General features: G+C 42.9%; 1 protein-coding gene across 7 annotated transcripts in view; it reads left to right on the top strand.

The window, feature by feature from the left end:
* The window catches only part of NAV1 (neuron navigator 1), a 407211-nt gene that overhangs the window by 210897 nt on the left and 169759 nt on the right, over window positions 1–26555 (top strand). The gene's annotated exons all lie outside the window — the stretch shown is intronic.

Consider the following 26555-nt stretch of genomic DNA (forward strand, 5'->3'; position numbering starts at 1 on the left):
CCACACAGTTCAGTAAAATGTGACTAGTTCCATTTCAAGGATCAGACCTCAATCTTTTGTTGGGCAGAGAAGGACAAAATAAGACCACCAGAGAATGGTGGAAATGGCACTACTTTATTGGTGCCACAACTAGTATAATATCTGACCATCCTTTGCCAAATTGATACCTGAGTTGGAAAGTCAAAGACAGTCAGCTATTGTGCTGACTGCATACTTAACTGTATCCTTTGGTGCACCAGGATTGCTCAAGTTGAGCTTAGCACTGATCAGCTTCAATAGTGGTCTCTTGACATATTAGATAGTATTGCTTTAAAAAGTGTCACTTTGGGCCCTAAGTCAATATTTCATACTTTTGTCTATAACCGCTATAATACTTGCTTCATTTATTCATCCATAATCTGGACCTTCTGTTGCATAGCTTTATTCATTTTCTTACTGCTTACTGCTACCAAGTTCAGAACCAGGTATATCAATACTGACCCATGACTTTAGAGCTTCCTCTTGCGTGGGATTAATACTCAGGGCACCTCCCTCTATGTCAGGGAAGGGGAACCTGTGTTCCTTCAGTTATTGCTGAACTACAATTCCCATCATCCCTGACCATTGGCCATGCTGGTTTGGGCTGATGGGTGTTGGAGTCCAACAACATCTGAATGTCTACAGATTCCCTGTCCCAGCTCTTTGGCAATCAGGCTCTCTGTTTGGAGCTCTTTCAACCTGACAGGCTTAGATTGAAGCATGGCTACCGTAGGTTGTCCTTTCCTCTATGCGATTGCATGTTACAAACACATGGAAAAGGTGGCCTTGAATGTAGTAGCTTTATTATAATGAATAAAGCTGTGCAGAGAGAGAGAGAGAGAGAGAGTTCAGCAAAAGGCCTGGTTTTGGGGCAGAGTATGCCAGTGCCATGGTGATTATAGAGACAAATATGAATAGGATAACTTACAAATATATTTGCATGCGATGCTAGAGGAACAACACTAAGCATGCAGAGTTGGATTATCATATGATCTTCTCTGAGTAATGCTTTCTTGGAGGCAGTAACTTGTGCATGTCTTTGGCCTTGCAGACATTGCCTGTGGCTGATGGGATCAGCTGGGCTCAGTATGAATTTTACCTAAATGAGGACAGGCATAAGGGAATAAAAAGCCACAGGCAGCTATCATAACTGTTTCTTGGGTTCTCCAAATTAATGAAAGTTTAGGATGTCAAAAATAAACATGAGTAGAACTTTGGGTGCTGTTCATATCCTAGAGGGATTTGCTAGCCATTTGTAACTTCTGGAAAAGAAAATGAAAAATGTGGCAAATGTTGCAAATGCAAATATTTTCTGTGTAAACATTGCAATATGAAAGTCTCTCCCCCCCCAAAAATGGCAAATGTTTGACTAGTTCTAATCATGCACGTTTTTAGATACAGATCAGACCTTGAATGGCATGCTAATTAGATGTTATAATTATATTTCCATCCCTGAGTGCCAACAAATATTTGTGGCCAGTAAAAATGTTTGGGAGAAAAAATGGAAGCATTCTGATGAGTTATAGCTTGAGCCCTTTTCAAATGTTATTGGGGCTTAAAGGTGCATAGGGGAGGGGAGGGGCGCTGCACACACGCTGAGGCTCTTTGTGCATATTATAATGAACATACACAGGTTAGGAGTGGAGCTTGTGGCCACAGTGCTACTCCCTCTCTCTGTGCATTAGTTTTTTAAACGCCTGTCATTAGCAAAGTCACTTAAATAATGCAGATGAAGTACAGAGAGTAAAGTACTGATAACACTTTACTGAGCAAACTGAACAAAAGCATTGTATAATTCGTACAATATCTCAGACAGGAGGTCAGGTCTCCTACTCCCCTGGTGCATTCACAATAGCTGCCCAATTTCCCTGCTTTTTAAAGTTTGATAGAAATATCTGTGGGCTATAGGTATGTTCTTAAACTGCAAGGTTTTTTGCCTATTAGTGAATTTCCCTGCTTTTTAATCCGGGAGGTAAGAAATCGGATCCTGTCCAAGTTTGCTGAGAATGGATTGATCATTTGCATGCTTGTTGAGTTCAGTGGGATTTACTCCCCTGAAATCATGCTTAGGATAGGGGAAACTGACCACAGGGGATGAGGAGGGGAAGAAATGCAGAGGCGAGGACTAGGATGGGAGCAGGCAGGATGGGGAGGAGAAGGACAGGTCTGATCGTTTGCATGTTTATTGAATTCAGTGTGATTTACTCCCATGCAATCACACTTAGGATAGGTAAAACTGACCGGGGGGAGGGGGGAGGACTGGAGTCTGCAAGGGAGGAGGAAGAATGAAGAGGGGAGGAGAGGGGAAGGGAGAGGAGAGGGGAAGGAGGGGAAAAGCAGGTCTGATCATTTGCATGCTTATTGAGTTCAATGGGATTTACTCCTATGCAATCATGCTTAGGACAGGAAAAACTGACCATGGGGAAGGAGGAAGGGGAAGGAGCGTATTGGAGGGGGGCAAAGGAAGGGGGAGGGGAGGGAAGGTTTGATCATTTGGATGCTTATAGAGTTCAGTATAGAGCAAAAATCCTCCGTGGCGCAGAGTGGTAAGTGGCGGTAATGCAGCCGAAGCTCTGCTCATGGCCGGAGTTCGATTCCAACAGAAGGAGGAAGTCGAATCTCTGGTAAAAGGGGTCGAGGTCCACTCAGCCTTCCATCCATCTGTGGTCAGTAAAATGAGTACCCGGCATATGCTGGGGGGTAAAGAAAGGCCGGGGAAGGAACTGGCAATCCCACCCCATATATACGGTCTGCCTAGTAAATGTTGCAAGATGTCACCCTAAGAGTCAGAAACGACTCGCACTGTAAGTGCGGGGACACCTTTACCTTTACCTTTAGAGTTCAGTGGTATTTACTTCCATGCAATAATGCTTAAGATAGGTAAAACTGACCAAGGGGAGGAGGAAGGGGAAGGAGAGGATTGGAGGGGAATGGGGATGGGGAGGGAGGGCCAAAGGAAGGGGGAGGGGAGGTTCAAGAGGGAGGGGATAGGAGGGAGGAGAAGGGAGGATGGGTTTGATTGTTTGCATACTTTTTGAGTTCAATGGGATTTATTTCTGTGCAATCATGTTTGAAAATGGAAATGGACTGCCTTCAAGTCGATCCCGACTTATGTTGACCCTATGAATAGGGTTTTCATGGTAAGCAGTATTCAGAGGTGGTTTTACCATTGCCTTCCTCTGAGGCTGAGAGGGAGTGACTGGCCCAAGGTCACCCAGGGAGCTTCATGGCTGTGTGGGAATTCGAACCCTGGTCTCCCAGGTCATAGTCCAACACTGACCTGGGGGAGGGGCAGGGAGGGTAGGGGGAGGAGATTGGGTGGGTGGGCACTGGGCAGAAGGGAAGCCCCTTTCCAAAAGGAAAACATTGTGAACAGTATCATTGTTTTTGAGTGTTTTCCCCACCTTTTTATTCTACAGCAGGCACATGTAGCCTCCCACCCAAATTTAAACTAAAGCTGTCCCTGGCCACATCCACACCAGGCCTTTATTTCACTTTGGACAGTCATGGCTTCTCTCAAAGAATCCTGGGAAGTGTAGTTAGTGAAGGGTGCTGAGAGTTGCTAGGAGATGCCCTGTTTCCCTCACAGACCTTCAATCAGAGTGGCTGACTGTTAAACCAGTCTGGCCACTGAAGCACTCTCAGCGGAACAGGAGTCTCCTCTCAACATCCTTCACAAACTACACTTCCCAGGATTCTCTGAGGGAAGCCATGACTGTCTCACGTGAAATCAAAGTCTGGTGTGGGTGGGGGGCCCTGATTAGGCAAGCCCAGCAGCTGTGAGGCTTTTAGAACACTGACAGTTGGTTCTTACTGAGCATGCCCGATGTTATAATTGGGTTCCAGCCAAAATTTCTTAAATTAATTAAAAATCAGCCAGGCATTATTTTAACTTTTAAACTGCAGAAGAGGAAGGTCAGAGAATGGGGCAAGTTCAGTATTAGGATTACAGGTACTCTGTGAACATGGCTGAGTTTTAATGAATTTCAACAGATTATGAGAACTCTGAGAGAAAAAAGTCCAAAAGGGCTCTGGTTTTTTTCCCTCTCTTTTTAGACTTTGAACTCTTGATTCTCTCTGACTGTTTTATGTATTGCCAAGAAAATTGAGAGTGTTGTTAAGCAAGCGTTTCTGAGTTCAGGACTATAAGATTTGTAAGATTTTGTTTTGAAATGAGCTTATGGGAAGCATCAGAATGGCTTGGGGGGTATTTTCAATTTAATATTGCAGAATGTGAAAAATCCACACTGGCTATAGTATACAGCCACTCTTGTGGCTGTATAATGAATATGTTGAAGCTTGTTGCAAGCTGTCATTGCAAATGGAGTTCAAACTTTTACTACAGGAAATACAGTACTATAGCAGGATTGTGAACAGTTCTCTTCAGAATGATTGCAGAAGCAGAGATCAAGTTGGGATCGCTGCCACACCTTGAATGTGCATGGATCTGCAAGTGGTCTACAACACTGAGGTCTGTTTGCAAACTTCAGAACCAGTTCTGGATTTGAAGAATGGCTGAATCCTTTGATTTTATTTGAGTTCCAAACACTGAAGGTCTCAACAGTATTAAACAGGATGATTAGTATGATGGAAGGAAACAGAACACAAATGCCTGTGCTAGGATTTAGAAAGATTCTGTGGCTGGTACTCTTTCAATTCTAAACAGACAATCAACAGAGACCGGAGGGAGAAAATTAACGGCTACAGCTATTCAGGATTTTGGCAGTGTGCTGTATGTCAGTTTTCCTGTAGCTGTGAAATCTAGTTCACATCTGCATACAGTACAGTGCTGACTCATTTAATGCCATGTTGTTCAGTCAGTCAGTGCCCATGGCACAAGTGAACCAGTTGCCTTTAGCAATCTCACATTCATCGTGCCAAATTGCATCTGTCAGGGAGATGAATATTGCCATGGATGCAGTACTTTCTTTATTTCAACATACATATCAGGCATTATCTCTGTCTAACAGCAATATGTTATACTAAACTGCTGGGCTGCATTCAGTGGATAACTGCCACATTTGATGGCTGAAGTATGATAGGGAGGATAGTGACTGGAGAGAGCTGATGCAAGGTGATAAAAATCTCTGGCTCTTTTTCAATGCTTGATACAACTTTACCTGTCTAAATCATCAGCTGTCTTCATCTGTTGATTTTGCTCTTTTTCTCCAGCTTGTTGTGCAATGTCCAGCCTTGCTTTTCCTGTGCCACATCCTTCGTTCCCCATTAATCTCAATGTTAGCAAAGGTCAGTGCTGATTCAGGGGCTTTGAGTGTTCAGTGTTGAAGGGAAATGCCCTTGATTTCGGGATAGGTTGTTAATAGCAATGACAGATACCTTCTGGGACAGTCATAAACTCTCAGATTTGTCACCCAAGTTAGTTAGACTAAATACCACTCCATAGCTCTAATCTCAGAACACTAATTTATATTAGTCAACACTTCACACTTCAGGGTATACCCTTTATCATTTAATTAAAGATTAGTTGCCCTTTAATGTGCATTTATTCATTACTTCTTAAAGTTAGGCTACGCATGGTATGATAATAGGGCTACTTTCCCCTCCTGTGTCAAGTCTTTGGGGTTGCAATCTTACGTCTTTTAATTCTCAATAATTAACTGAGAGCATCCCCACTCTCACTAATGTGAGCTATGATCACCACTCTCTCTTTAAACACCCTTTGGAGGAGCCATCTCTCTCTACTCCCCCAATAAATTAACTACATTGTGTTTAAGCCAAAACAATGATGTATGTTTATCACTTTTGTATTCCACTGTTGCATGGCCCATTGGTGTCCTGAGGTTGAAGTGAACCTTTCAACTAAAAGGGTAGAGGAAAGATGGGGCTGCAAGTGACGACTGTCAAGCTCTACAGGAATTGCTCAGGAACATACTATAACTTATTGTAGATGCTGAGATATCCTGGGAATAAACAGTGCTAGACTGGGGTTCCTCACTGTCAAAATTGCCAGTTTAGGAGAGCTATTTATTCTCTTTACTCACACCAAAGAGTTAAAGTGCTATTTGATCTTAGTGCAATTTTTGATTAGTGTAATTACAAGATACAGAAAATTCTCTAACTATTTCTATCTATATACAGATAATAGGATGCACCCTCATGACTGTGGGCATCTTGGGAGATGTGAAACCTGCTCAGTGTATGCCTCCTGCCAGCAAAGCTCCTGTTTTACTGTAGCAACCCTCTTTTTTCCATCCTGCTGAAAGGAATGGTGTAATGAAGCAAGGTGTTGGCAGGAAACACTTAAGCATGTCCTTAATGGAAACTTTAAATTAATGGTGGAGCCTTTGCTGAAATGAAATATTGGCAGTGTTGTCTCATAAGAGTCAAGCACCACTAAGGATGTACTGCCATTTGTGGCTTGTACTCAGGTCAAGAGTGCTGCACAAAATAACTCCTTTTCCCCATGAAACCAAGTTGGTGGGTTAGATTTCTGCTGGACACCAGTCCAAAGAAATGGTGATTCTAAACTCTATTCTGGGGTCAGCAGTGTGTTACACATTACAGTCATGTCCTTAGACACAGACTATTATTCAGTAGTCATCTTCATTGTCCAGGATTTCTCATGAGGACACATGCAGTGGAATGGCAGGGCCATTGGGGCCATAGAGCCAGTGATGAACTGGGAGCAAGTAAGAACAAAGCAGCCTAATATTGCCAAAAGCTCCCAAGGGTGGGATGGAGGAAGGAGCTCAGACAAACCTGCCTTTCTTCCTCATGGTGTGTATATTGCAACATCATTCTTGTTTGATTCAGTGTAGGCATGGCATCATGAGTCTTTCAGAGCCAATGGTTTGTTTCCAACTGAATGTCACCCCAAAGTGCAGATAGGCTTCAAATGGAGGAGAGAAATATGACAAGATTCACTGGAAACACTCTTAAGCTGGAAGTAAAGTATGCACAGTGCCCTCAGTTTGAAGTAGATTCAAATCTTAAATAGGGCATGTGCTACTATGGGTCAGTGTGATTTCAGAATGCAGGTCGGGGCATCATGGCATGTTTGAATGGTCTGCTTCACCAACGTCTCTCTGCAGATGGAAAGCTGGTTGGGGAAAGGCCTTCCAGCCTAGCGTTTTCTCCAACTTGTTACACTTTGAATGTGCAGGGCCAGGCAGAAAGATTTTGACATAGGAATTCTTTGTGGTGACTCATTTGTGTGTTTTGAGGTGGTTTAAATGGGCTTTAACTTGAGCTCAAGCTCAGCCCTAAAAAACAGTCCCTTCCAGCTCCTCTAAGGAAATCAGCTCCTGCCTGCTGCTTACTTTAGCATCATCAACATTGCTTGGCAGAGCAAGAAATGTGTAGAGTCCATATTCACAGGAGGAAAAAGGCATTTCACTTTTGTTAATCACCCAACCACGTGGCTCCTTCCAGCTTTATCTACAGTATTGGGAAGGGGTCATTCTCTTATTGAATAATAGATTTCAGAGGCTATGCCTAGACTGTGGATTGCTGCAGAGCAAACATACTTGATATGATGGGAACTCACTATCTTGCTGTGTTTTGCTAGAGTAATTTCAAGTACATTTTTTATTTAGCCCATCTTCTCCATTCAAGGCCTATTACTGCCATCTTGTGGCTGGATGTAGCAGATGCCTGCCTGACTGCTTTTAGAGGGAGACAACTCAGAAATGTCAAGTGCTGGAGGAGGAGACTGGAATTGGCAGCTTGTGGTATAATGTGCAAGCCCAGCTCTGAACTCATCTCTCCTTAATTGCTTTACCATCCACCTTCTAGTCCTACAGAACTACTTCTGGGGCCCTCTTCATCCCTCTAAATGCTTTTCCATTGAGTCAGAAACAGCACAGATAAATGAATTGTTAATGTATACTTGGTGTCCACTTCTTTAAAATTCCAGCTCTGATCTCTGAAGTACCTCTCTTTTCTGTCCAGTAGCCATTTCACTTTCTTGCATTTTTACCGGACCATTTGACTCCTCATCTGTAAATCAAAGCCTTTACCTCCAGTGACCTGTTGATGAACATCAATGGCTACTAGTTTTGATGGCTTTAGATAACCTCCAGTATCAGAGGCAGCATGCCTCTGAAGATCAGTTGCTGGGGAACAACAGTGGGGGAGAGCTGTTGCATCCATACCTTTTTTCTGTCTTAGACTACTGCACTCACGCAGTTGTGGGCTTCCCATAGGCATGTGGTTGGCAACGGTGAGACTAGATGTAATCCAGCATGGCTGTTCTTGTGTTCTTATCGTGGAAATGATATGGCTATTGATAAATGGGACAGTGTGTACTCTTTTAGGGAACAAGGAAGAAGAAAACCAGAGATGCAGTGGATTGTAGTACAGTGCTCTTCTACTCTTTCACAGGTTCAAAGCAGGGAGAGTATGCCTACATTTAATAATTAGTCATTGCCACGTACTGTGGCAACTTGGTTGATGGTAACTTAGTAAGTAAATTGCCTTCTGTTTTTTTCTTGTTATCAGTGGAATGTTATTTCCTAAAGGGAGCTAATAACATGTGTGGGAGTGCAATGTGTTGAATTCTTCCATCAGTTGTACACTGGATGCTATCCTGAAAGCTCATAAGAGAAAGTTCCACTGCAACTGTATGACTGGGCCAGTGTCTTCAAACTGAGCTGATGGAAATAAAGCTAAATAGAAATGATTCTTGGAACTTAGTGGCACTGAGGTCTCACGGTGCTGACCAAAGGCTACTTTAGTGAAGACTGCTTTTGATGTCTTCTTAGGGTGTGCCATAGGACTAGTATTTTTATTTGTCATCCGATATTGATTCTTTCAGTTTTCTATATCACCTTTGATTTATCAGGGATGATTTGTTTTCCAAAGATGGCTTGTTCCTCTCAGAGGTGCAGTGGCCAAGTAGATAATCTGAAATGTATTTATTGCATTTTTATCCCACACTTCCTCCAAGGAATTGAGGGCAGTAAACATAGTTCCCCACCCCACACCTTTTATCATTAAACATTACCCCTGTGAGGTAGGTTAAGCCAAGAGACTATGAGTAGTTCAAGGTTACCCAGTGTGCTTCATGACTCAGTTGGGATTTGAATCAAGGTCTCCCTGACCTAATCAATACTATCCTGCTACACCAGGAGTGGAGAGCCTCCAGACTCCAGCCCAATCATGGCCTTCCTGGGGATCCCTCTTGGCCTGCAAGGCCATTTTCCCCAAACCACACCCACCTGCCCACCAGTTGGCATCACTAGTGATATCAGCTGATGGGCATGAGGACAGGGTTTAATCCTTGGCTGTGCAATCCTGTTCCCAGCAGGGAACAAGATCATGCAGCCAAGGCAGCAGGATTTAATCCCCATTCACCAGGGCAACTGCTTCCTTAAACTACTTTCTTCCCAGTCACCATCATGCAAGATGATTCGAGATGAATATTCTTTTCAAGACTTATTAGAAGCTCCCATGGAAGAGTTGGAGGCTGCATTAATTTGGGAGATTTGTTGCAGCATTGCAGGTTAAAGTCCCACTTATTCTTGAAATTGGATTGTCATCTCCAGACCAGTCTATTCTGTGGTGATAAAAGAAGCCTTCTTTTATAAGGGTGGAAGCCAAAAGCATATCATATTTATATGTTTTTATATTTATTCATAAAAATATTTATATACTGCCATCTCATAAAAATCAGGGTGTTGTACCACAGTTACAAATAATAAAACATGAAAACCTATTAAAAATACAAATATAGAATCTAGTGTGCCGTCACATCACCACACAATCCCATCACCACACCATTACCATAGAGGCTGAGATCATCTTTGGAAGGATTTGGACTTTGTGTCTTTCATACAAAGTGGTAGTCCATTTTGTGACCGATAACTATCTTACAATATAAGGCTCAGAGATGAGATCAATGTGGGTTGTGTTAGATCCTGTACAGATTAGTATGGAACTTATTCCAAAACATAGATCCAACGTTCACCAGAGTGCTGTATGACTGGCCACCAATCATACCACCAGTAATGGTCTTTAAGCATACATGAACAGTAACTGAAATTTAGTAGAAGAGTTATTGCACAGGGATTAATCTCCAGTTAATTATTGAAGCATAACAGTTAATTATTAAAGGATATTAAAGCTTTTTTAAAGCTTATTTTTGGAAGCCTGACAACTGTGTAATAAATAACACTAATATCTGTGGTAAGGAACCTTCTTTCATTTATATTGTACAGATTGTTTTGTGAGAGTGAATTCGTTGTTAAGGGAGACATATAAAACACTTTTTTTCTCATCTGGTTGTGTTCTGGAGTTCTGTATAGTAGCATGCATTTGATACCCTGCAATGAAATTCAAGTGCTGATTTCAAAGTCACTTGTTTTCTGGGCCAGATACTGGACTCTGACGTTTAGCCTTGATAGATTGAAGAGAAAATCTGACCGGACATATCTCATTTTGAATATTTTGTTTAGTCCAGTTCTTAACATAAGCCTTAGTGTATACTAGGATTGCCAGGTCAGAAGCATCCCAAAACCTGAGATTTCAGGGGCGGGCACTAGCAGGGCCAGCGTAACACAATAAGCACGGTAAGCACGGCAGGAGGGTGCAATGCTTGAGGGGCGCCAGAGGCACTCCTCGGCCAGCAAGAGAGGCCAGCCCCACTGCAAGAAGATGCTGCTGTTGAGGAAGACGTTCGCCAGCAGAGCATGTGCGGTACTCTCCAGGAGTTGTTGGAGGGCAACCCCCATCATCACTGGCCACAAAGGCTGATGCTGGGGGAGGCCAACAAGATGCACAGGGCTGCAAGCTCCCCACCAAAGGCCAGGGAGGATTCCTCTCTCCCCCCAAAAAATAAGACAGCGGAGAAGCCCGTGCAACCCCACCACCGCGGCTGTAAGGAAGGCTGCCCGGTGGCCTTTCTGCGCTGTGATAAAAAGCGCAAAGACTTTGAGGAAGGGTGCCGCAGGTCGGAGGGACCTTCAGGGTTCCTGCCAAGCAGCTACAGGTCTTGGGTGAGTAGCAAGCAGGTGGGGAAAGGGTGCGGGAGGCGCTCCGAAGGTGCACCCCCTTTTTTGTGCTCCCAGAATCGTGCGCCGCCTCCGGCTCTCCCCAAAGACAGAGCTTCCTTCACAGCCAGGCCAGGCTGCTGCACCCCGAAGCGGACCTGTCCTGGTCGAGGATTTGCCCTGGTAGGGAGCGGGCACCGTGGAGAACTGCCTTCGCTGGGCACTCCGAGAGAACGTGGCTGACACGGGCCTGGACTGCTGTGCTGGAAGAAATACCGCACGCCCGGTGGAGGACCATAAGGCGGCCTAGGCCTTGAGAACAGCCTGACCACGAGGCCATCCGCGGGCCATTGGCTGATGTGGTTGCCAGCCTTTTTTTCTGTAGTAAATTTAATTATTTATTTGGTGGGATGGGAATTAGGGGGGGGAAAAGACAGTTGCCCTCCCCCAGCAAGGGACCTGCTTTGGAGCTCAGGAAGGGCCCCTAAAGACCCTTTTATATACAGTGTTGTTATAAATAATGTTTCTTTCTTCCCTAAAAACTTCCGAGTCAATCTGTTATCACTAAAATAGACAACCACTTTCTATGTATGACCTATACTAGGTATACTAACAGTACTTCTGATATCATATCCACCAGCTGTGGCATAAGGTCCCTGCAAACTTGACAAATGCTGCACAACTTGAAATTATTTTGCCAAAAGGGCAAGCATCCACTTGGTAAGAGAAAAACAGTAGAATCATAGAATCATAGAGTTGGAAGGGGCCTTGTAGGCCATCGAGTCCAACCCCCTGCTCACAGCAGAAAATCCACAGCTAGAGCATCTCCCGCAGATAGCTGTCCAGCCTCTGCTTGAAGACATCCAGCGAAGGGGATCCCACCACCTTCCTAGGCAGTCGGTTCCATTGCCGAACTGCCCTTACTGTCAAGAAGTTCCTTCTAATGTCCAATCTGAATTTACGCTCCTGCAACTTAAAACCATTAGACCTAGTCCTACCCTCTGGGGCAGCAGAGAACAAATCTGTACCCTCCTCTATGTGATAGCCCTTCAGGTACTTAAAGAGTGCAATCATGTCACCCCTCAGCCTTCTCTTCACCAGACTGAACATGCCAAGTTCCTTCAACCTTTCCTCATAAGACTTGTTCTCCATACCGGCTATCATCCTTGTCGCCCTCTTCTGAACCCGCTCTAACTTGTCTATATCTTTCTTAAAATGAGGCGCCCAGAACTGAACGCAGTATTCCAGATGAGGCCTGACTAATGCAGAATATAGTGGGACTATTACTTCCCTCGACCTGGGAACTATAGCTCTGTTTATGCAGCCCAAAACCGCGTTTGCCTTTTTTGCCGCAGCATCACACTGCTGGGTCATGTTCAACTTACGATCCACTACAATTCCAAGGTCCTTCTCACACGCACTACTGCTAAGCCGGGTATTTCCCATCCTGTACCCGTGCATTTTGTTTTTGTGGCCTAAATGCAGAATCCTGCATTTGTCTTTATTGAATGTCATTTTATTAATTTCAGCCCAATTTTCTAGTCTATCCAGGTCCCTTTGGATTTTATTCCTGTCTTCCATTGTGTTAGCTATCCCTCCCAGTTTCGTATCATCCACAAACTTCATAAGGCTTCCCTCCACCCCATCATCTAAGTCATTGATAAAAATGTTGAAGAGTATCGGCCCCAGGACAGAACCCTGTGGCACTCCACTCGAGACCTCCTTCCAGTCCGAAGCAGAGCCACCGACGACCACTCTTTGAGTACAGTTTTCCAACCAGTTGTGAATCCACGTGACAGTATTTCCATGTAGTCGGCATTTGACTAGTTTGCTAATCAAAAGGTCGTGGGGGACTTTGTCAAATGCCTTGCTGAGATCTAGATAGATGACATCTACAGCATTTCCACCATCTACTAAGCTAGTGACCCGATCAAAAAAAGAGATGAGATTAGTTTGACAGGATTTTTTTCTTGACAAACCCATGCTGGCTCCTTCTAATCACAGCATTGTCATCTAGATAGTTGCCAATGGACTCTTTTATTATCCGTTCTAATATCTTTCCCAGTATTGAAGTCAGACTGACCAGCCTGTAATTCCCCGGATCTTCTTTTTTACCCTTTTTAAAGAGCGGGACGATGTTTGCTCGTCTCCAATCCTCCAGCACCTCTCCCGTTCTCCAGGATTTCTCAAAGATGATGGCAAGAGGTTCCGAGAGTACATCCGCAAGTTCCTTCAATACTCTGGGATGCAGTTCATCAGGCCCTGGAGATTTGAACTCATTTAGGTTAACTAGGTATTTCCTGACTATCTCCTTATCAATCTCGAACTGCAGTCCCGACCCCTTACTGAGATTGCTACCGATGCAAGGTTGCACACTGTTCCCTTTTGGGGAGAAAACGGAGGCAAAATAGGTGTTGAGCAGTTCTGCTTTTTCCTCGTTATCTGTCAACATTTTGCCATCTTCATTGAGCAGCAGTCCCACCATTTCCTTGGTCTTTCTCTTGCTTCGAACATATCTGAAAAACCCCTTTTTGTTGTTCCTCGCTTCCCTCGCCAGCCTCAGCTCATTCTGGGTTTTAGCTTTCCTTACGCTATTCCTGCAAGCCCGAGCCGCTCGTCGGTACTCTTCCTTGGTGATGTGTCCTTCCTTCCATTCTTTATACATGCTCTTTTTTACTTTTACCTCCTCCACCAGTCTTCCGTGTAGCCACATTGGCTTTTTCCGATGTCTTCCATTTTTCTTCCTCTTTGGAATTGTTTGCGATTGCGCTTTTTGTAATACGTTCTTCATGAACTCCCACGCTTCTTGGGCTCCTTTTTTTTTTAGTCTATCTAGCCATGGGATCCTACCCATCATTTCCCTGAGCTTGCTAAAATCGGCTTTCCTGAAATCCAAGGTCCATGTTTGACTATATTCTTCTTTGGCTTTCCCCAGAATCCCGAATTCCAGCATTACGTGGTCACTGTCCCCCAAGGTACCGACCGCTTTAATTCCCGTGACCAATTCGTCCGTGTTAGTTAAGATCAGGTCCAGGATTGCTGATCCCCTTGTTCCTTCTTCTACTTTTTGAAAGAGGAAATTATCAGCAAGGCCCATCAGGAATTTGATGGAGGCTTTGTGCTTCGCAGAGTTTGTCTCCCAGCAGATATCCGGGTAGTTGAAGTCCCCCATCACTACTACTTCTTGCCTCCTTGAGATTTCAGAGATTTGTTTGAGAAAGGCCTCGTCTACCACCTCTTCTTGGCCAGGGGGTCTGTAGTAGACACCTACTACCATGTCGGTTTTATTTGTTTCTCCATTTATTTTTACCCAAATGGTCTCTACCGGACCACTTTGTTCGCTCTCTTGGATTTCCATAGAGGTGTATTTGTCTTTGACGTATAACGCTACTCCCCCTCCTTTTCTGTTGCTTCTATTCTTTCTGTAGAGTTTATATCCTTGAATGGCTATATTCCAATCATGGGAGTCATCCCACCAAGTTTCTGTTATCCCTATGAAGTCATATTTGCCTTGATGCACTAAGACTTCAAGCTCCCCTTGCTTGTTTCCCAAGCTCTGCGCGTTGGTATATAGACAGCAGAAGTCTCTTTTGTCCCGATTGAATTTCTCCATTAATATACCGTGAGCTTTGCTGTGCATCCCTTTCTCTCTCCCAGTGTCTCCTGTACCCTTCAAATCCTTGTGTTTACAACCCGCTGTCTTTGGATCGGTCTTTAAGCTATCAACTCCATCCCCCAGAGGCTTTAGTTTAAAGCCCTCTTGATGAGTTTTGCCATACTTCTGCCCAAGAGATTCTTGCCAGTCCTCGTGAGGTGCAGCCCATCTCTTGCCAACAGTCCCCCCTCCAAGAAGCTTAGACCATGGTCCCAGAATCCAAACCTCTCCCGTCGACACCATCTGCGTAACCAGTTGTTGACCTGCAGTATCTTCCTTTCCCTTTGTAGTCCTCTATCCTTCATGGGAAGAATTGACGAGAAGACCACCTGCACCCCCAAATGCTTGACCTTCCTACCCAGAGCCTCATAGTCCGAGGTGATCTGTTCCAAGGTGTTTCTGGCCGTGTCGTTCGTGCCCACATGGATGAGGAGAAAGGGGTACCTATCTTGTTTCCCAATGAGCCTCAGCAGGTTGTCAGCGATGTCCTGGATGCGATGTCCTGGATTCATTCTGTCCCGGACAGTAAATCCCAAGGCATTGCGAATCAATTGTAGGGACTGTGCAGTCACTGCCCCTTGCCCTGAGTCCAGTACTGAAGGCTTTTTTCTCTTAACCTTATTTGGAGAACAAGAAGTATCTCCAATGCAATTCCTAAATAACAGTTTTCAGTTTGAGCTCTTAAAACCTTCTCTTAAAATATTCACCTCCTTTTCCAGTTTTAACAATGAGCCTTATACGTCCCTCAATATATCAAACAAATGTTCAACTAACTTTCAGTTGAGAGACACTGATTACTTCAAGTAATGAAGTTTATCAGCTGTACAGAAGCAGAAAGATTAGCTTTTTTAAATCAGAGGGTGTCGACAGTTTTTTCTATTTAACAAACTTTAATACCGTTTGATTTTTTTTAAAAAAAGCCTCTCTAAGTGGTTTGCAAGAAACCTTAAAATTATCAATAAAAGCAGTTAAAACAAGTAATTAAAAACATTTAGAATTGATTTAAAACAGCAGTAAACTAAAAAGAGATTAAAACACATCAATATCTATTTTAATCTAAGTTATTTATGTAAATGTTGTAATTGTTATTTTAAATGATGTACTTTTATATTTGTTATATTGATCTTGTAATTTTATTATTGTATATGTTTCTATGTTTGCCGCCCAGAGAGCTGTTTGCTAGTCGGGCGGGATATAAGCTGAATAAAATAAATAAATAAATAAATAAATAAGTGCCTGGATAAGTTTGCCTAAACTGAAATGTTTTAAGCAGGCACTGAAAAGAGCACAGTGAAGGCGCCTGCCACATTTTAATAGGCACGGTAATGATTTCTTACAAGTGCAGAATGAATGTTATGTGGCATCTGTAACAGTGCTAGTTCTGCAGATTGAATATTCGAGTGGGCACATGTAGGTAAGGTGGTTCTGCAAATAAACTAGTCCCAAGCTCTTAAGGGCTTTATAAACTGATAGCAACAGCTTGAACTTAGCCTGGTAACAAATTGGCAACCAGTGCAGATCTCTGAGCAGAGGCTGACAGGGTCTCACTCCTGCCAGCAACCACCCTCCAACATTCTGCATCAAGTGCAAGAGAGGCCTAACATAGAGTGCACTGCAGTAATCCAGTCTTGAAGTCACAAATGTCTGAACTACTGTGGTCAAGCTTTCCCGGTCCAGGAGCAGTTATAGCTGTCGTACCAGGCACAGCTGATAAAAGGCACTTCTAGCCACTGAGGCTACCTAGGCCTCTAGTGACAAAGCTGGATTCAGAAGCACCCACAGACTGTGTACATGCTCCTTCAGGGAGAGTGCAACCCTATCCAGGGCAGGCAGTTGACCCAAGTTCTCGGACACAGCAGTATGTCAGCTGTTCCGCTTCTGACACCACATAATCTATATATCAGTCCATAATACTAATAATGGAGAGACCTTATTTTCAAGCAATATCTTGCAAGAAAGTATGCTGCTTCTTGATATAGCCCTTGTCTGTCTTTAATTCTGAGTTCTTTTTCATCATCAAAGTGTTGGTCAGTTCTAGGCTGGTTTTGGAGGGGTGGGGAAACAGGTTCCTTTGATGATGCGGATCATCTCTGATGTCCTTTACTCATGTGATATATTTTGACCTTGGGATTTTGACATGGATCATTGACTGCAAAATTCATTTAAGCTTTGAAACTGTTTGGTGGATATACACGTTTAACATACTGTATCTCTGTGTCATCTCTCTGAAACTAGGGGAATACAAGACACTACTCTTGTTGCACTTGCAAAAAGGAAAAAGTATCTGCAGTGCATGTGGCTTTATCATCCAAATTTCTCTCTGCTTGTGCATACATATATAATATAAAGGGTGTATCAATTTGACTTTTTTGATACATTGGAGCAGTTGTGAATAGAACGTTCAGGCAATGCCATCATTTTCCAGAATAGATTGTGCTTGTGGCTAACAACTCTTCTACATCTTGAGAATGTGGGTCTTATTTCTAGATCGACTGTTTCTTGGTTTATCTTCTGAGCATCATATATTTTTCATAAAACTGCCTACCGTTGGAAATACCCATATAGGCATTTGGAAACTGTGACTGCAGCCCCTTACACATGGATAACAAGAGGTTGCAGGCATGAAGCCTTTCTGTATAAGACAGCCTTTGCAGACCTTGAGGCATCTAAACCAGCCTTTTCTGAATTCAGCCTAATTTTACTATGCATATAAACACAGACACACATAGATACACACAAACACTGATAAATACACCCACTCACCCTCCTAATAAGCCAACACAGAACAAGTAAACAGAGACTCTGTTTCATTCTGATTTCCTCAAACAGTGAGCTGTTTTGTATCAACTGCCCACATGAATCTTTGCAGGGAGTCTAGTGTTTTGGGTGTTGCTTATCCTCTGTTCATTTTCTGCGGGCTCGTACACAGACAGGCACTGTCCACAGCAAACTATACTATGCTGTCTCAACAGCTTCTGGTCTCTGGGTGACTGCATCCACAATCCTGAAGATCCAGTGCTTCCTCACCAAGAACTTAAAGTCTCTTAACACCTGCAAACACTGGCTGATTGGAAAAAAAGTATAGTGAGAAGAAATCTTTGCTTGAAAGGGGGTCTCCAGTGAGCCCATGGCATCCTCTATACCTCGGATCAAAATACATGCCTGTTATTGACAAAGACTCTTGTGTCCAGACATGAGGAAGTGAAATCTGCTTAAAACTGTAGTTCTCAGCATGGAATAGCCTTTCCTAGAGAGATTACTAAGTGTAACATGATTGTTCGACTTCCACTTTGATAGTGGATCAGTTTTAATTTTTTTGCACTGCTTTTCACTTCCTTGGCCTACCTTCCATTGATCAGCCTCAGGGAGAGGCTTGCTGTAGTTTGAGGAATCTCTCCTTTAGGTGCTAACACCTTCTGTTGTTGTTGTTGTTGTTGTTATGTGCCTTCAAGTCGATTACGACTTATGGTGACCCTATGAATCAGTGACCTCCAAGAGCATCTGTCATGAACCACCCTGTTCAGATTTTGTAAGTTCAGGTCTGTGGCTTCCTTTATGGAGTCAATCCATCTCTTGTTTGGCCTTCCTCTTTTTCTACTCCCTTCTGTTTTCCCCAGCATTATTGTCTTTTACAGTTAATAATGTCTTCTCATGATGTGTCCAAAGTATGATAATCTCAGTTTCATCATTTTAGCTTCTAGTGACAGTTCTGGTTTAATTGGTTCTAACACCCAATTATTTGTCTTTTCTTCTCATTGAATTGAATAAAGCATGTTTCTTTAAGGGTTCCAGGGGATGGAGACATGCCAAATCACATAAAGAGAGATATATTGCTCTCTTGGCCAGAAGATTGCACATATAATGGAAAGAAACTTGGTGTTTTTCTTCTTTGTCTTCCCTGTCTCCTCCTGGCTATTCAAAAGTGGAGCCTGGGATCACTAGGATTAAAACATCTGTATAACTGTATATCCCCAGCAAATTAAATGAGGTCTTAACAGTTTGTTTGTGTGTGTGTGTATGTGTATATATATACATCATTTTAACATCGAGGGTCACAGCCTGTTGGACTTTTCCATAACAGTGATAGAGATGCCAGCAGATCCAGCAGCATTGACCAAAAGGGAGAACTTTTGGATTTACTCTCTGGACATATTGGCACCATATGGCCTGAACCTGGAGGACAGTACCACCACTACTTAGCTTCTGCAAATGAAGCCCTTCTGAGCAGTCAAAGCTCTATAACTGCCACCTTGGTAACAAACAGCATTTGTATGTTGGCAGCTGATGAAGGCGGAAGCTGAAACATTTTGTTAATAAAATAAAAACCTCTGTTTGGTTAATCACAATTATGTTCATATATAGATATAGATACATATTCAGGATACAAACCCTTCTAAGCTCGCTCACAGATAGCATAAAAGCATTGTTTTAAAAACAGCCACAATAAAAAGTATTAATGTGAAAAAAGTCATCAGGCTCCTTCCCAGAAGTCAGGTGGTGGTAGATGACACTATGCAGTGAGGGAATAGTCCAGCTGGAGCAGGTTTATAGAAGTAGGGCCTTTTTAGAAGGCTGTGTTGCATATATATAGTTAGCTCTTTCTACCATGGCACAGTCTTTACTTGAGAGCATTGCTTGTTTAATAATTCAGTCAAACACAATAGCAATGTTATTATCACTAGCATTATTATCTTGGGATATTGTATCTTAGGATAAATTCTAAGTGATTTGCAATTGTGTGACTTAACTGTGTACTAATATTACTTCACTCATCAGAAAGTGAAAATATTTCATATGAGGTTTACACACACACACACACACACAAACACAAACTCTAAACTTTTCCATTTCAGGCCTGGGAAAAAATAAAAGTTTTTTAAAATTCCGTTTTTACATCTCTAACCTGATCATTTATCTCCCCCCTCCCCCCCGTGTATGTGTATATGTATGCCATCCATCCGCCCATCCATCCACTCACCAACTCCGAGAGTGGAGCTGACGTGCAGCTCCCACCCAAATGGTAATCAAGTCTACAAATCCATTAGCAAACTCTTTCTTTTAGGTTTTATTGTAAGAACTTACTGAAAGTAGAATGTTTGCTTAGGGCAATGTTTCTGTATGCAGCTGGGGTTTATTATTTTTAAGTGTACAGATCCAGATTGGAAGTGGGCCTACTCAAATCCTTTTGGGCCTGGAGTACCCTATGTGCTCTGTGTGTGGTTTGAACTCTCACCTCAAGTTCCTACCCTGCTGCTACTGTATGTATAATAACTGATTTAAGCCACCCTCCTGGCTGCTGCAGGCTGTAACATCTGGAACTGGGTCTGAATTTCATAGTTTGATCCAATTGCTTCCTTGCTCAAAGGAAAAAAAACCTGTGTGGATAGGAAACGGGCATGAGAAGCTGAACAGAAAAGGATCCTAGCAACAATAGTCAACTTGGCCTAGCATTTCACTGTACAAGTAGTATATTTACATAGAACGGGTGGGAAAGGGGTAGAACTGGGATAGGATGAGACTTCTGGTTGAGAAACAAGACAAAATAAAACATCATACTTTTTCTCCAGATGGTGTATTTTTAGATTTATGGATTGGAACAGTGTTTTTTCCAAATCTATTCATTCTTAAACTACCCCACAGGAAAAGTCAGATATTGTGTAATTTATTCCAGAGAACTATGTTTTAATTATTTTGTAGGGGGTGGAGTAATGGAGGAGAGAACTGAGTGGCTGAAACTACATTGCACATCCTAAATTAATTCTCCTAAACTTCCTTCATGCCAGTGTGCTGGTCTTCTTTTCTCCACTTGTCAGTTATTCTTGCAAACACCCATGACTATAGTAGGGTGGATGTTTCCTGAAGGCTGTTTTCAAACTGAACTGGAAGTGACAGTTTAACAACAAAAGGTAAGTCTTTTTTTTTTTTGGAGTATGCCAATTCTGGCTTACTCTTGGGCCCTGGTTGGCAACTAATTTTTATCAGGGGCCATATTTTAAATTTTGAAGGGACGATAGGGATGACAGGCCAATGGCATGGCCTTTGTTTGCTGAGCTTCCCTTGAAATACAAATATCAGCTTTGGAAAAGTGATTTTTTTTGCTGGGACTGTGACAGGTAAGGAAAGAATTCCCCTCCCCATGGTTACTGAGGCTGCTCAGCCCCCCCCCGCTCTTCTCATAACAAAAACATGCAGAGCAATTGCATTCACACAATTGTATTGGCCCACAGGCAAAGTAGGTCTCTCTAATCCCATGTGAACAGCAACAGAGGGTTTTGACAGAGTTCTTTTCTTATGAACTTCAGCTGTTACTCTAGAAGAGACTGGTACTATGTACACCACGGAGTGTGTGTGTGTATTGCAGTAGAATTAACTTTCTGTCCAGCTAGATTTTGTCATCAGGAAGGGACAGCTGTGCTTGAGAGTGAGTTATAATTAAGCTCTTGGAAGTATTAACAAACCAGTGACTGCATCTTGGCACATGGAGGAGAAAACAGGTGAAGGGTGTATTACAAGAGTAGCTGGGGAGGTCCTTGAGTTTGATGACTGTGTTATGGATCAGATGGAAAGTTGCTGGGGTGGTGGTGCTGGCTCTTGGGCTTCCATGGACAGGGGTACATCAAAAGGACCTCCCATTTTCACAGTCCTCTTTCTTTTGCACAAATGGCATTGGTTGGGAATGTTCAGTTTACAACTTTTATTAGGGATTAGGTGTTACAGCACACTCTAATTACCTCAGCCAATTCCAGTGATAAGGCAACCTCCTGAAATTAGAGTTTTACACAGGCCTCCAATAGTCAGCCAATAACCCAGCTCATTGGCACCCAGTAAGTACAGTCTAGCAATTCCTTTTCTGGTAGCTCCAACTCAGCCTTCTCTGGGCCTGGTGTGAGAAAGGAAAATAAAAACCTCTTGTTCTTCCCTTCCAGTACCTTTTCACTTCTCTGGGGGTTGAGGAAAAGGAGCCCACTAAATGAAGTCTTCTTCCCAGGCTGTACTTGCTCCCTTCTTCATGCAAGGCCATCAGCTCTCTGGACTCCCAGGTTCCTTCAGCCAGCTTCCCAGCCTGGGTGCTGGTGAAGTGGCCTGTGGCCACACACCTCTCCCTCTCAACAGCCAGATACTCTGGCTCTTTCCAAGAGTTTATCTCCTGTTTGCCTCTTGCTTGATTTGCTTGAGTAGCCAATTCTTTCCCCTATGAAGTCTCAAGGTCAGCACATGTTTCCTCTCTGCCTTATAGGCCAAACTGCTGGAAAGGTAAGCTGCATGTCTTTTCTGCTGGCAGGTTCTCTTCCCAGCCATCTTCTGCCACCAAGCCCTATTGACTGGGGCCTTGATTCTTCATCTAAGCAGGTGTGAAACACAGGGTGCAGCAAGACAGCCCCTAGTGGTCCTTCACAGTGGTCCTAGGTCTCCAGTTGCATATTTCTTTTCCAGGGGCTGGAATGCTAAGCTTTGGAGCACAACATCCACCTTGGTTGCCTGCTGCCAACTACCAGTTAACCCTTTCCTATCTCACTTGGATTCTTGCCATTCTCTTATTGAGCCCTATCTTTCATATTTTTCTTATCTGCTTTCCTAGATTGTATGGTTGATACTATGTAAAAAGTAGGAGGAAGTGCTCTTTCTTCATACACAGAAGAAGTGCTTTTGCATCTTGGCCCATTAGCATTTCGTGGCTGGGGAGCTCTACTCTTGCTTTCCTTGGTAATGTGTGCAGCCTTTAAATTGAGCAGCTAACTCCAAATTCCTGCATGACTGATCAGGCTGAAATTCCTGAGAGAAGCAGCAACAGCAGCTCATATCCCATGGAATGAGCATACCTGCTGCTGAGTGTATCAGCTGCTGCCATTCATTCCAGCTTCAATCAGCCAGCTGCTTTTCCAGAGTTTCTGTTATGGCTCCTGTTTTTTTATTAAAAAAAAGAAAGTCTCTCCCCCTTCCGCACCACAAGTTACCACTACCACAGATCCTCTGGTTAGGTTGAAAACTCTTTTCAGAAGTCTTATGGATATGATTCCACTCCTGCCAGCTGCATTATTGGTACGATGCAGACTGAGATTTGGGATTCACATCTGATTGCCAGGTGGGCTGTGCCAGAGGAAAATAGGACAGAGCTAAGGGTGGGTTAGGGAAGCAATAACACAGCAGTCTGGCTGTGCTACACCCATGCCTCAAGCCTTATAAAACACGAGAAGAAAGTGTCTACTATAATTTCCTAGAAAAAATAATCAAAGCCATTCAGCAGACATCTTTCTATGGTCCAGGCTACCCTACAACCCACCACAGTGGCTGCCTAACACTAGGCAGAAGTCCAGAGCTACCAGAATTAGCTTCGGGAAAGCAGCCCTGTCAAGGCCACATCTGGAAAGCAACTGGGCTGTATCTGCCTGCCTGCCTGAGTTCATACAGCACTGAAAACCTCAAGTCTGCATGTCCAGCACCAGAACTGTATTCTGGAATGGGACCTAATTCAGGGTGGATTCATATAATATTTTGTATGTTTGTTTCCTACCCTGTTGTGAGTTTCTGCAGTTATCTTGCACTATATGAACATATGAATTCTGTTGCTTCTTTTTTTTTAATGTTTCAGCAAGCTGTCCACTTTAGACATTCCCAGGAGGGTATGACTTTCCTTTGGGACTTCCCTCTCCTCTCTCACTAAAACTTTTATATAGTTTCCAAGTTGCCATGCTGGAGAATCTACAGAAGCCTTCCCCAGCCTAGTGCCCTTCAGTTGTCATGGACTACAGCTTCCATCATCCCCAGCCAGCGTGGCCAATGGGCAGGGATGATGGAAGCTGTAGAACAACATCTGGAGGGCATCAGATTGGGAAAGACTGGTATATGGTTTTCAAACTTTCTACCTTAAGGGAACCCGTTTTGTATTGATTTACTTGTTGAAGAAATCCTATAGCACCCCTGTCTAATTAGGACCAAACTAGACAAGACAGTGATGGATCCATGTGTTTTAAGACTGGTTGTGCAATAATAATATGGAGAGCAGGTGGTGGGAGGCATGTGGATGACGAGTGCAGAACTCTCTTCTCTGCAGCTTACATCAACACAACCTATCTCTCAGCTGGGCTGCAACACTGGAAATGAGCCTAGCTGGGCGAGTACTATTCTTGTGGAGAGAGACTGAAGGGAGGCAACAATAGAAAGTGGGGGAGGTTTCTGCACTCATCTCTTGCGTGCCCCTTTTGCTTCTTACACCAGGCTCCCACCTGCTGCTTCCTACTTGATTGTGGATCTGGCTTTACATTCACTAAAGTGCTGCCATCACATCTAGTTTGGCCCTTAGAGGAGATTACGAGGGATGTTCTAAAGTAAGGGTAGGGTATCTGTGGTCCTTAAAAGTGTTTTTTTTAGACTACAACTCCCATCATTCCTAACTATTGGCCTTGCTGTCTGGGAATGATGGGAGTTGGAGTCCGAGAACATGTGGAGGGGTGGTGCTTCTTTATCCCTGTTCTTAGGTGCACAGTCAGTTCACCTAGAGTGTTGGCCAGGCCTACTGGTCCTCAACATTATTCCACAAGGACTGAGAGTGCACCCTAGAATGCTCCAAGTTCATCCCTGTTGCTGCATGTTGCAGGGCAAGATCAGCAGAGGTAGGCAAATTGCCTTTCAGGTCTGTTATTACTGATTTTCTAATTGAGGGCCCCCTGATAATTTCCCCAGGATTCCCTGGAACACAGTTTGACAATCATTGCTATAGAGAATACTAGGTTACAGTGACTGCTGCTAAATTTAGCTCCATTGGTTGCTACTTATCCTTTGAGGCAGAATGTTCAGGTTCCAGATAAAGTCTGTTTATGATGGCTCAGCAAGAGGCCAATATTGGCATATGAATTTAGTCCTTTGAGAGCAGAACTCTAAAGCCAGAGGTGTCAGATCCCAGGTGTGTGATACTTGAGAAAATAGGATATTTCACTCCCCATTGAACTATGGGTGACCTCAACTCTGTAAACCTTTAAGTGGGATTTAAAAATCTATTTATTTTGGGCCACTTTTACTTAATTTAGGCCTTGCCTTATTATTTTTATTTGGAGAGCTGTTTTAGATTGTACTGCTTTTGTATCTGCTTTTTATCTTTTATTTATGTTACTGTACTATTTACTGTATTTAACAGGCCTATGTTTTTAAAAAATTGTATCATCTTATAATTTGTTTAGCTTCTTGGTTTTTTATTGCACTGCATTTTTATGATATAATGAGGAGGTGATGATCATAACAGTAATGCAATTAGCACTCATGAATGCTTGATCTATATCAGACTTATGGGACAGGATTTTGTTTTTGTAAATTGCCCTTGAAGTTCTGCTTAAGGGTGGCATGGTGGTGGTGATGTGGTTGTGTGTGTGTGTGTGTGTGTGAGGGAGAGAGAGAGAGAGAGAGGTGGCACTAAGCATCATAGTCTGCTCTTCAGCAAGTAGCAATATTTGGTTTGATCGTCCTTCTGCCCTGGCCATTGAATAGCACCTTAGACTTGGACTTGCAAACTTTAGATTCAAATTCTTATCCAGCCATGTACTCAGTAGATGAATTTATACAAGTTATCTCTTTCTTTTGTGAGTTTTGGGAAACATAACATTTGTGAGGCACTTTTCACCAAAATATGGATATGTTTTTAAAAAAATATTATTCATGTTATCTAAAATAGATGTGGTTGTTTATGATAGCCGGGGCTTCTGTGGATCTCAAATATCTCATGAAGGCTAGAACAAATACTGTAAAATATATTTTTACATATGACTGTATTTTGTCCATTAAAGACAATGCTAAATCATCTGATTTAATATTATCTTTAATGGACCAAATGCAGTCGCTGAAAGAACAAATTCTGCAGTGGTTGAAACAGCATGTAAGCATAGAGCTCTTTTCAACTTACCTTGAAAATAACTTTGTAAATATGAGGACTAGTCAGTTAATCAGGTCTAAAGAAATACTAAAGAGGATTGTAATTTATTATGGTTTTTGATTAAAATTGAGAGCTCTTTCAAGTGATTTTTTTTTAAAAAAATAGTGTCTCTGCATAACAGCCTCACTCTTCCTGCTGGCAAAGGGAGCAGAAAAGTATCCAGACTCCCATAGAATTGCAGAGTTGGAAGGTAGCCCTGGAGGTCATCTAGTCCAAACTCCTGCTTAATACAAGATGTATAATGCAGGAGGCAACTACTGCATCCCTGACAGGTGCCAGTCCAGTGAAGAAAAGGCTACCACCTCCTGAGGGTAGTCTGTTCAATTGTCAAGCAGTTCTTATTAGACATTTTCTCTTAATATTTAATTGAAATCTGCTGTCTTGCAATTTCCACACATTTCTAGGTATTTCTTTTGTGATCATTTTATTGTTTTATTTTATGTATGGCTCATTTCTGTGTATACCACTTAGAAATGTGAATGATTAAGCACTACATAAATGTCTTAAATAATTAAGTTCTAATCTTGTTTTCTGAAACCTTCCGGAGAAGTCTCTCACAGTTTAGGAGCCTTAGAAAAATATAGTGTGAAAGGGGACATAAGGCAGTTGCTGGGAAACTTTTTTTTTAAAAAAAGGAGAAATGGGTCAGTCAGAAGTCAAGCAACAAGATAAGTGGCCTAGTACTGGTGAGCTGGTTCCCAACTCCCAGCCCACGTTTTATAGACAGCCATTTTAGCTTTAAAGTTGGATACAGTTGGATTAATCAGAGGACGCATGCACGTGCACACCCATGCGCGCACACACACACTACATGCAGTCAACTCAGAGAGAAAGAGAAACATGTACAAGTAGGGTGGGTAAGTAGGACATACATGCAAAGGGTTAGTATAGGCATGTAGATGCTGTCTTGGTAACAGATGAACTGAGGTGCGAGGGCCATACAAGGACTAGTGAGAACTGCAAGGAGCTCACACTTGCGCTGAGCCCATTGCAAGGGCCATATTTTATTTTC

This window comes from Rhineura floridana, chromosome 6, assembly GCF_030035675.1.
Source record: "Rhineura floridana isolate rRhiFlo1 chromosome 6, rRhiFlo1.hap2, whole genome shotgun sequence".
Taxonomy (NCBI): domain Eukaryota; kingdom Metazoa; phylum Chordata; class Lepidosauria; order Squamata; family Rhineuridae; genus Rhineura; species Rhineura floridana.